Source organism: Balearica regulorum, chromosome 27 (genome assembly GCF_011004875.1).
Source record: "Balearica regulorum gibbericeps isolate bBalReg1 chromosome 27, bBalReg1.pri, whole genome shotgun sequence".
In the NCBI taxonomy this organism is placed as follows: domain Eukaryota; kingdom Metazoa; phylum Chordata; class Aves; order Gruiformes; family Gruidae; genus Balearica; species Balearica regulorum.
In genome coordinates, this window is record NC_046210.1 from 4,511,344 (window position 1) to 4,520,427 (window position 9,084).

General features: G+C 50.6%; 1 long non-coding RNA gene across 1 annotated transcript; it reads right to left on the reverse strand.

Moving 5' to 3' along the window:
* Positions 1-913: 913 nt before the first annotated feature.
* On the reverse strand, positions 914-5,538 carry LOC142598290 (uncharacterized). The gene is made up of 3 exons (XR_012832566.1): positions 5,430-5,538; positions 1,887-1,953; positions 914-1,195 (listed from the first exon to the last, which is right to left on the reverse strand). It is a non-coding gene; the product is annotated as an uncharacterized LOC142598290 (long non-coding RNA).
* Positions 5,539-9,084: the final 3,546 nt, after the last annotated feature.

Here is a 9,084-nt window from a genome sequence, read left to right on the forward strand (position 1 = left end):
GCACTTTTCAACTTAAGTTTTCACGGGTGTACCCCCGCTAGTTGCTTTTTACTTTGGTGGTTTTTTTTTTTACTTCTGCCTCTGAGTTTTTGCAAAGACCTGGCCCTTGTAAAGCCATCGCTGTCCCCTTCATGGGGGGCACGTGGTGGTTCACGGACCTTCCCTGCTCCTTCCACCGACACGCAGGTCCCAGCCCAAGCCCTGGCAGAGCCGGAGCATCGCGGCTCCAGCAGCTCCTTCCTGGCTAAACCTCTGAACTTTGCCAGGGATAAAAAAAACTTAACGCTGCGGCTTTTCAGATCCTTAATAGCAAAAGCATGAAGTGAAAGAACAGGCGACTCGTTTTACAGAAACCCTATTCCATTAGATTTGGGGGGGGGGGGGGGAGTGAAAATTTGGAACGGGCTCGTGCTGCCTGCACCGTGTGGGAGGACCTGGACCTCAGCGTGGGGATGGGGAAGAGCTTAATCCTAGAGCTATACGGCACAGTCTTGGTGTAGCTGGTATCAGAACATCTGTCTCCGGAGCTCCGGAGAATTAATCGTTCAAAGTATTTTATATGCAGACGACTTCTTTTGTCGAAGTGGAGATTTGTGGGAGAAATCCAATTGTAAAGAAGCTTTTCAGGATTTTATCAGAAAGAGCCTGGGAAGCAAAGGTATTTCATTTAATTAACTTTTAATTTTTTGTAGCTGTTATTTGGCAAAAGGGGTTGTTTTTTTTAAAGAAAATTGGAGGAGTGTTTCTGTCAGAAGCGAAACACAGGCAGAAAAAGTTTCCCAACTTGGCTCCACCTGTATTTTTATCAAGGAGATGACACAGCGGGATCCTAACACACAAGCTGCCAGGAAAGGGACAGGCAACTTGTACCCTTTTCCCAATCTGTTCCCTTTGCGGGGCCTCCCGGCCGTGCTGCGTTCATCCCTGGTTCTGTGGGACGTGGGGAACTAGAGCTCGGGGAGAGGAAGGCTGAAGGAACGGAAAAGGGTCCAGGGAGCGGAACAGGGCGGGAAGAAGGGGAGAGGGGGCTTATAACGAACCCCGCAGTGATGCTCCGTGGGATGAAGTTATTAGATCATTTCCACACCAGATGTTGGTGCTGCGAAACCAATCTACCCTTCCGTGCGGCCAACGTGCTCTTTCTGTAGGCTGAGCACAGCTTCTCTGGTGGGAACGCGTTCTGCGGATCAGGAGCCTGTCCAAACATTAAAACTGTTTAGGTAAATACCAGCTGGTACTCTGTCCTGTTAGCAAATAAAAGCCTCTATTTTAAATTAGTGTTGCAGGGAAGAACAATGTTTAAGTAGTTACATTGTCTTCTCCTGGAAAATAAATAACTTAAATACGAACGGCACAGGGAACTCCTGGGGAAAATGCTCTAGCTAAACCGCCGCGGTCACCGGGAGATCAGCATCGTCGCCGCACTGCGCTGCGGGGACAGGGACAGGAGAACAATTAGGATTATGGCCGTGGTGAAGGAGGCACAGAAAAATGTTTTGCTCGGGTTCCCCAGCAGCAGAGGCAGGGATAGAAACGCAGTAAAAACTGGCAGCTGCCTGCATCCCTGCCTGCTTGGGGCAAAGGCTGTGAGAGCCCCCAGCCCCTGCTGCGGGGTCAGCACCCACCGTCGCTGGGCTGGCAAACTCCGGCCGCAGGAGGTAAAGGACACTGAGCCCGGGCTGCCCTCGCCCTTTTCCCCGTGGCTGTTGCAAATTCTGCTTTTCCTCGGTATTTAATAAGCACTAGAGGGCTGCAGAGAACCGCTTTCTGCAGCTGCAGCCCCTGACGTGATGCAGGCTCTAGCCCTGAGCTGCCACTTGCTCTGGTCCCTAAAGGAAAACAGACAAAAAGGGATGCGGAGATGGGATGGTTTTGGGTTTCCTTACCTGGAAACAGGAGATTGGGGGCTTGAGACGCAGGCAGTCACGAAGCGGCACCAACAGTGGCTGATACCTGGGAAGGAAGCAAGAGACGGGAGGTTCTGCTGCTAAATCACTAAAATAACAGTAAAATAGTTCAGGTTTGTCCCCAGTCCAACCCCTCTGCTCAAAGCAGCATCATTCGGAGCAGGTTCCTCAGGGCCGTGTCCTGTTGGGTTCTGAGTATTGCCAAGGGCAGAGACACCACAACCTCTCTGCACAACCCATTCCAGTGTTTGACAGCTCCCATGCTTAAAAAAAAAAAAAAGGGGGGGGGTGGCAAAAAAAGCTTTTTCTTGTGTGTGACTGGAACCCCTGTATTTCAATTTGTGCCCATTGCCTCTTGTCCTTTCAGCAAACTCCCCCGAGAAGAGTCCGTCTCCGTGGTGGCAGCGATGTGTTGGTTACAAGGCGACTATGCTAAAGGGTAACGCTCTACATTTATTAAAAGAGAAAATGACGCCTAGGAAAACTTCAGGTATCAAGTCAAAATAGGGAGACTGGTCTAGAAAGGGCCTCGTGAGACTGCGAGACCAGCCCTTTGATCCCTTTTTACCGTAAGGCCACTCCTCCGGGCTTGGGGTTTCTCCTGAGTTTTGTTTTTCTTCTCAGAAAACTTTATCTGGACCCTCGTTACTGTTTTAGTGCTTAAAGTCATCACTAAAAGTGTAAAGCCAAGCGGAGCTGGTCTTTGAAGGTCTCCCAAGAACTTCTCAGTAGGGAAGGAGCCTGTTTCATCCCGGCTGAACATCCTAAAAAAGCCAGGCTTGTCCTCCTGGGCGGGCAGAAGCGCCTGGTTTCCTTCTGCTACCAAATAACACAAATGTGAATCCTAACTTCCATTTTTCTGTTGTTTTGCCGCCACCCCTACACCTGAACGCTTGAAAACTTGGCCTTGAAAGCTTCAGAAAAAAGCCCTACATGCGTATAAATATTTTTTTCTTATTTAAAAATGTAATTAGACAGACACAGCGGGACAGAATTTACAGTATAATTATGCAAACGTAAGTCACGGAGGGCAGCGTCTGCTCTTCAGTCAAGACGGGCAACATCTCAGCCTGCGGTAACCCTATCAACGGAGGCTGATGAATAATACAAGTTTCCTATATTTGCTTTAGGGTGCAATTCACCCATCTGCAGAGGGTCAGCGCAAGAGCTGTGTTCTACTGAAGTCTTATTTAATACCTATAAATAAGGCGTAAGTGATGCATGGCCTTGCACTGTTCCTTTACATGGGGTGAAGTACAGCTTTATGAAATCTCTGTCTCCGCACGTCCCTTCTCCTTGTAATCCTGTTCAATACCAAGTGGATAATAACCCATTGCATTTATTTCTTGTTTCTGTCGCCGTATTTTCAGACAGACAGCTCATATTTGGGTGCTGGCAACCAACTTTGTACACTAAAAAACCTCCCCATAAATCTACATACCTCATTCTGAGTTTAAATATAATATGTAATATAATTATCAGTGCTTGATAAATGTATTTTACAGAGAAATATCCAAGTACCCCAATACCCATTTCCCTGCTTTCTTCCTGTACCAGAAAGCAAAAAAAAAAATAAAAATTCAGAGACAGAAAATACATGGATGTTTTCTGACTCTTGACTTTGGTGTCCAGTTTTGATTGTTTCTCCTTTGTTCATTTATCCACTGAGGGGATGGCAAAGGGAAAAAGTATGAAAAGAAGGGGAAGAAGCCCAGGTAACGGGGAAGAAATTCCAATTGTAAGTGAAGATAAAGGGGCGGTTTTCAAAGCCAGCCTTTGCAGGTGGCTTTTAGCTTTCAACTCTTAGAATCAGAAATCAGAATACCTCTTAGAGAGACAAATTACTACTTCCATCAACAAAACCCAACCCCCTGGCCAAATATTGATCAGAGCTGTCATGACGCAGCGCCTGGACGGATCAAGGGCCGCGCAGGCTGCGTTCCCCCGAAAGCTGACCTCTCCTCCGGCCCCTTTCCTTTAACAGAGACTTTTGGCAAAAATAATTTTAAACATCTTTTCTTTCCTCCAATTTGCCAGCAGATGGCACGTACGCACCAGGCGAGCGGGGAAGGACAGCGGTGGGTCAGCGGGGGACAGCCCGGCCCTGGATGGGGGTGAAGCCCCCCGCAATGCCCTGGCCAGGGGGAGAGGTCGATGCTGGAATTAAATTTGGGCTCCAGGAGCAGAAAGAGGCTTTGAGGTAAGTTCCTGTTTGTAACGAGCGACCGTGCATCTCTCCAGAATAAATTCCCTTTGGTTAAAATGATAATAAAGGAGAGGTTTTTTGGTCAGGTTGATAATTTGGCCGGCAGGCACCAAAGACGCCGCGTTTCCCCTCTACCCCTGTGCAACAGCGTTACCACCCCCTGCGGAGATGGGGGAGCTTGGAGTGGCCAAAACTGGGAGCAAATCTGAGCCAGCCCCCGAGCAGTAACTCAGCCCCGAGCCTCTGCCGGTTTCTCGTTCAAATTCCTTTCGCCTGACGCTGCGCAGAGTTTCTCAGGGAGGGAAGTCGCCGTGAATGAGACCTGGGTGAAGGGGGGGTGAGGACAGGGTGAAGGCTCTGCTGCTGCCTTTCGCCCCCCCAGAGCCCTGCTCTGCGAGAGGTGAAGGGACACGGGGGGGTGACACGTTCCTCTCGCTACTTGCTGCTGAACGGCAAGAAAAGGTCAAGATATCCAGCAATTAGCATCCTATTGCAGTCTCGCTTTTGCCTACTGGAAACGCTCCCTTTCATCATCTTTCTTTTGTGCCTGTCACATGCTAAATCCAATCTCTAGCATTTTTGAGATGTTTAATTACTTTTCTTAGCATCGTTTCTGTTGATTACGGTTTTTTTCTTTGGGTAAGAGAGCAGGAGAGTGCCTCACACCGAGAGCAAATCACTGTGTGATTGGCAGCGCTTCCCAGAACGGCTTCTGATCACCCCCTCCTGGTGCTAAACATGCTAATGGGGTCCTGAAACAATGCAAAACAATTCCAAATATCTTTTTTATTTCTCTCTTGCAGGCCACGTACTGATAGAGGGAGCTGTTCCGACGCTCATTCCTACCGGTGTTTGTGGCTGGACCCCAAGGTCATTTTGCTCTTCCTCCTGCGCAGAGGAAGACTCAGCCCCGGCCACCTCGGAGAGGCGTTTCTCGAAGGGTCCCGTGAAACAGCTTCGGCACCCTTTCCCAGGAGGGTCTTCCTAAAGCGGTAACGCAACTCCCCTGATTGCAAACGAAGCCAAGAACATCTTTGCCTCAGTGGCTACGGAGCGGACCTGATGGTCAGCGCTGCGATGCACGGAGATATTTCAGGCTGCGCTCTGTCCTCCCGCTGCCTCCTCCTTCCTGGCAGGGCTCTGCCCGGCTGCTCCCCTAGGGAAAGGGCTGAACACCCCTCCGCGCGTGCTTCTCTCTTACTCTTTCTTGGCGGTGCGCGAGCGTTGGCTTATTCTGCGGGCTGTGCTGTTACCCCTCATCCCTTTCTGCGCTAACGCACCCGGGTATTTCCCCCACTGGGTATTTCTGCACCCACCTCTCTTTATCCTCTCAACTCCAGCCCATTTTTCCAGTGAACGGGATCTTTTTGCATCGTCAGTCCGTCCTCCGTCTGCCCCGGGACGGGCTCGCCTGTCCCCCTGCTTAGGAGACACAAACAGAAATCAGTCTCGTTGCTTGGGGACCCTTTTCCCACGTCACCTGGGGCACAAGGTGTGTCACCCGGTGGGAAAGGAGCTGCTGGGTGATGGGACCTGCCCGGGGAAAGGACGGGACCACGGGAGGGACGTGCCCGTTCCCCGCTACCACCGAGCGCTGAGAACTCCTCTTAAACACAATTTGCTTAAGTCATTTCTCCCCCCGCAAGCTTGATTTTTATGTACTGTGGTAAATGTTATGCCTTGAAAAGACCCACACATGAATAAAAAATCAGGCTGTCACTCTGCCGTGCTCCTTTTAAAGAGAAATTGCTTAAAGCAGCAAGAAAGATGTCTAATCTTGGGACTCTGGGAGCCGGTGTTTGCGAACGTCTGTGCAAGTGGGGGAGGCGGGGGTCACTGCAGTTTATGCTCAGGAATAATGAATCTGACATTGTAGCTACGCAAATGTAACCTAACAAGCTCCAAACTAAATACAAATCTTGTTTGTTATGTCAATTATTCACCAGTCTCCTTCCCTAGCACTCGCTTGGATTTTTGGGACGGAACTGACGTATTTGAAGAGGTGGAAGTGGGCGATCAACAGCGAATATCGGGTGCCCTTACGCATCCTGGAGCCATTTGTGCAGCCTATAAATACGAGACAGGATTCATGGGCTGGATACGTACAGGGATCTGCTCCGAGTCAGGATTTCCTGGCCTTCTATCGGAATCACTGAGAAATCATCAGCACTAGGAAACTTTCCCTGTCATCAGGTTATTCTAGAGCAAACGATTTCAGGCTTGACCTCCTCTCAACCATCTGGTGACAGCCAGAAGTGGGACGTAGGGTGGTCGGATCTCGTGATTAACCCCTCTTCATCCTTCACCTTGCTCACCCAGTGCGAAGCATCGACGCTTAACTGCGTCCCCAGGCTGGCGTGTGGCATGACACGGCCCCACGAAGGTATTTCGTGTTATAGAATATATATTTAGGGTTATAACTGGATGGCTTCCGGCTGTTTCACAAACCTGCACCAACCCAATGCAACTCCTCGACGATGCTCAAGTCCAGACCAGGGGTGCTGCATCGCCTCTTGCCAGCTCTTTCTCCTTGCCTTCAAACTCGCAGACGTGTCGCCCAAAGGAATACCAAGCCGAAAGCTGCTGCAGACGTTATTTCCCTACTGAGGTAACCTTTATAGCTCCGATGAACAATATTTTACACGGCTATCGCTTGAACAGAAGTCACTGCATTGTTTTTTATACCTCTGTCTCTTGTCAGGAAGAAGCTAGAGTAAATTCTCCTTGGGCAGCTCGGTGCAACCCTGACCCGCGTGCTGATCATCGCTGCGTTTTCTCAACTCAGAGCACGGGCGAGGACGTGCGTCAGGTTATTGATGAGTCCAGGTCGGCTTTCACCCTTTTTTTCCTTTTTTTCTTGGCACCTCTACACGCCTGGCTTCGGTTGCGTCGTGCCTTTCCATTTTAACCGGTAACACAAGCTGACAACGCGGCATTCGCAGCTGAACAACCGGCTCTAGGTCCATCTGCCTGCTGTTTTTCCGCAGAGATAAACCGTACCGGCTGGGCGCGTTTGCCACGATTAGCAGCTCTGACTAAGTGCGCCTCGCCCATAGTGGGCACAACCTTAAATAAATAACGTTAAAAAGGAGCGTGTAGATGGGAAACTACCAAGCAATTGAACTTTGTTTCTTTTTTCTGCTGTCCCTCTCGTGCTGCCTGGAGAGGAGCGTGTTGGCAGGTGTCCTACGGGAGACGGGAACAAATCAGATCGTGTCCCGGCGTCGGATAGCTCTCGTGATGAATAGCCCATCTTCTCACGAAGCACAACCATCTTCCTGCTCTTCACCTGACAGAAATTATGCCAAGCAATTACTGAAATTGAGTGTGAAATTGTGCCGGTGACGGACTGCCCGATGCGGACACCGAAGAGAGGAGCCGGATCGGCACCGCTGCCCGTGCCGGCGCAGGGCTGTAGGGGATCTATTAGTGACCGGGTGGAATACGGGAGTCCGTGTCCTGTAAGGATGCCCTGATCAAAGCTGAGTTAATAGTTCAATGGAAAAATTAAGACTGGGAGCAAGAGTGCCCCAAATAGTGGGGCTGCAGGGCAGGCGCTTGTCATCGTCCTTACCCTCTGGTAAAGGAAGAGGAGGACCCAAGGGAAAAAGAAGAGGAAGGCTGCTGTTGGGAAGATCGAGGCTACAGTGAGGTGCAGGAGGTCGGGTACCTGCGGGAGGTGTTTAACGGTGGTTTGCAGAGCCCTCATCTCCCAGCAAAGACAGATTTGCTGTTGGACCGTCTCTCCTCAGCTCAGAGGGACTCGATGGCCTCAACCCACCTGCCCATGTCGGAATGGTGCCCGGTTTCTGAGGGCAGCCGGGACACACCGTGCTCGGTACGGTATGTTCTGAGCGAGCAGAGGGCATCAGCTCCATCACCGTAACCTCAGCGAGCAACCAAGAACTACAAGCGAGAAGCAACACAGTTAATGCAGGCATTAAGAACATTACGGAAGGGGTAGCTCTAAGTAAATCTTTCATGTAATTAACGGTACAGTTCTGCAAATGAGTGGAAATTACATCTTGAAATGCTTGGATGACAGCCACGCCAGAGTGAAAGCACCGACTTTTGTCTGATCCGAGACGGGCTGCTCGTGGCCTGCCAACTACTCAAAGAGCTACCTGGGAACCCAATGCGTTTCTGGCACGAGCGGGGAAGCGAGCGGCGGGCCGCCGCGACAAAATCGTCACTGCCGATCTCGTACGTAAGAATAAGAGCAATAAATGAATAGCAAAACCCAGAAACCGGAGGCTCGTTATGAAATAATTACACAGGTTAAAACCTTTCTATCCTTCCCCCTTCGCCTTAAGCCTGGCTCCTTAATCATGGGAAACACCGTTCATGGGGAAGACATACAAGGAATGAGTCCTGCCCCAAATATTTAGACATTTATGCCTTTATCTTGCGCAGAAACAAAAACCAAGGAGAGAAAAGGCCGGCGCCCGGTCCGCACGCCTCCTGCTTGCTCTCACCTCAAGGGCTGAGGGAGTCGCGAGTCCTTTGCAGGCGACTGCCTGGTTGGAAAGCTTCACGCGGACGTGGCCCTCTCTCGAAGAGGGTACCGGGGTACCGCGGGCTTCTGCTGCGCACCAGGCGTGTTAAAGCACAGAGGTTTGCATGCAGGCAGAAGCAGGACCCCTCCAAAAGCCCCAGAGCCCCTGGCACGAGGTCACGCATCCTCGGCTCACCGGGTTCACCCATATAATAGAACGAGGCATCCGCGCGCCCGCTATGACAGCATCCGTCACCCTCCAAATCAAGCATAGAGGCTCCATTACCATCGCACGGTATATACGTTTTTGCCATTCCTGCCCTCCTCATTTCCACTACGGATCCCAGAGGAGCACTGGAACCAAGAAGAGATGGGATGAGAAAAGCTCGTAATTGCACATCGTTTCCCTCGATGCCGGCACAACGGTGTTTACTTTGATGAGGAACTTGGTGTATCCAGCGAACGCGCAGCAGCCT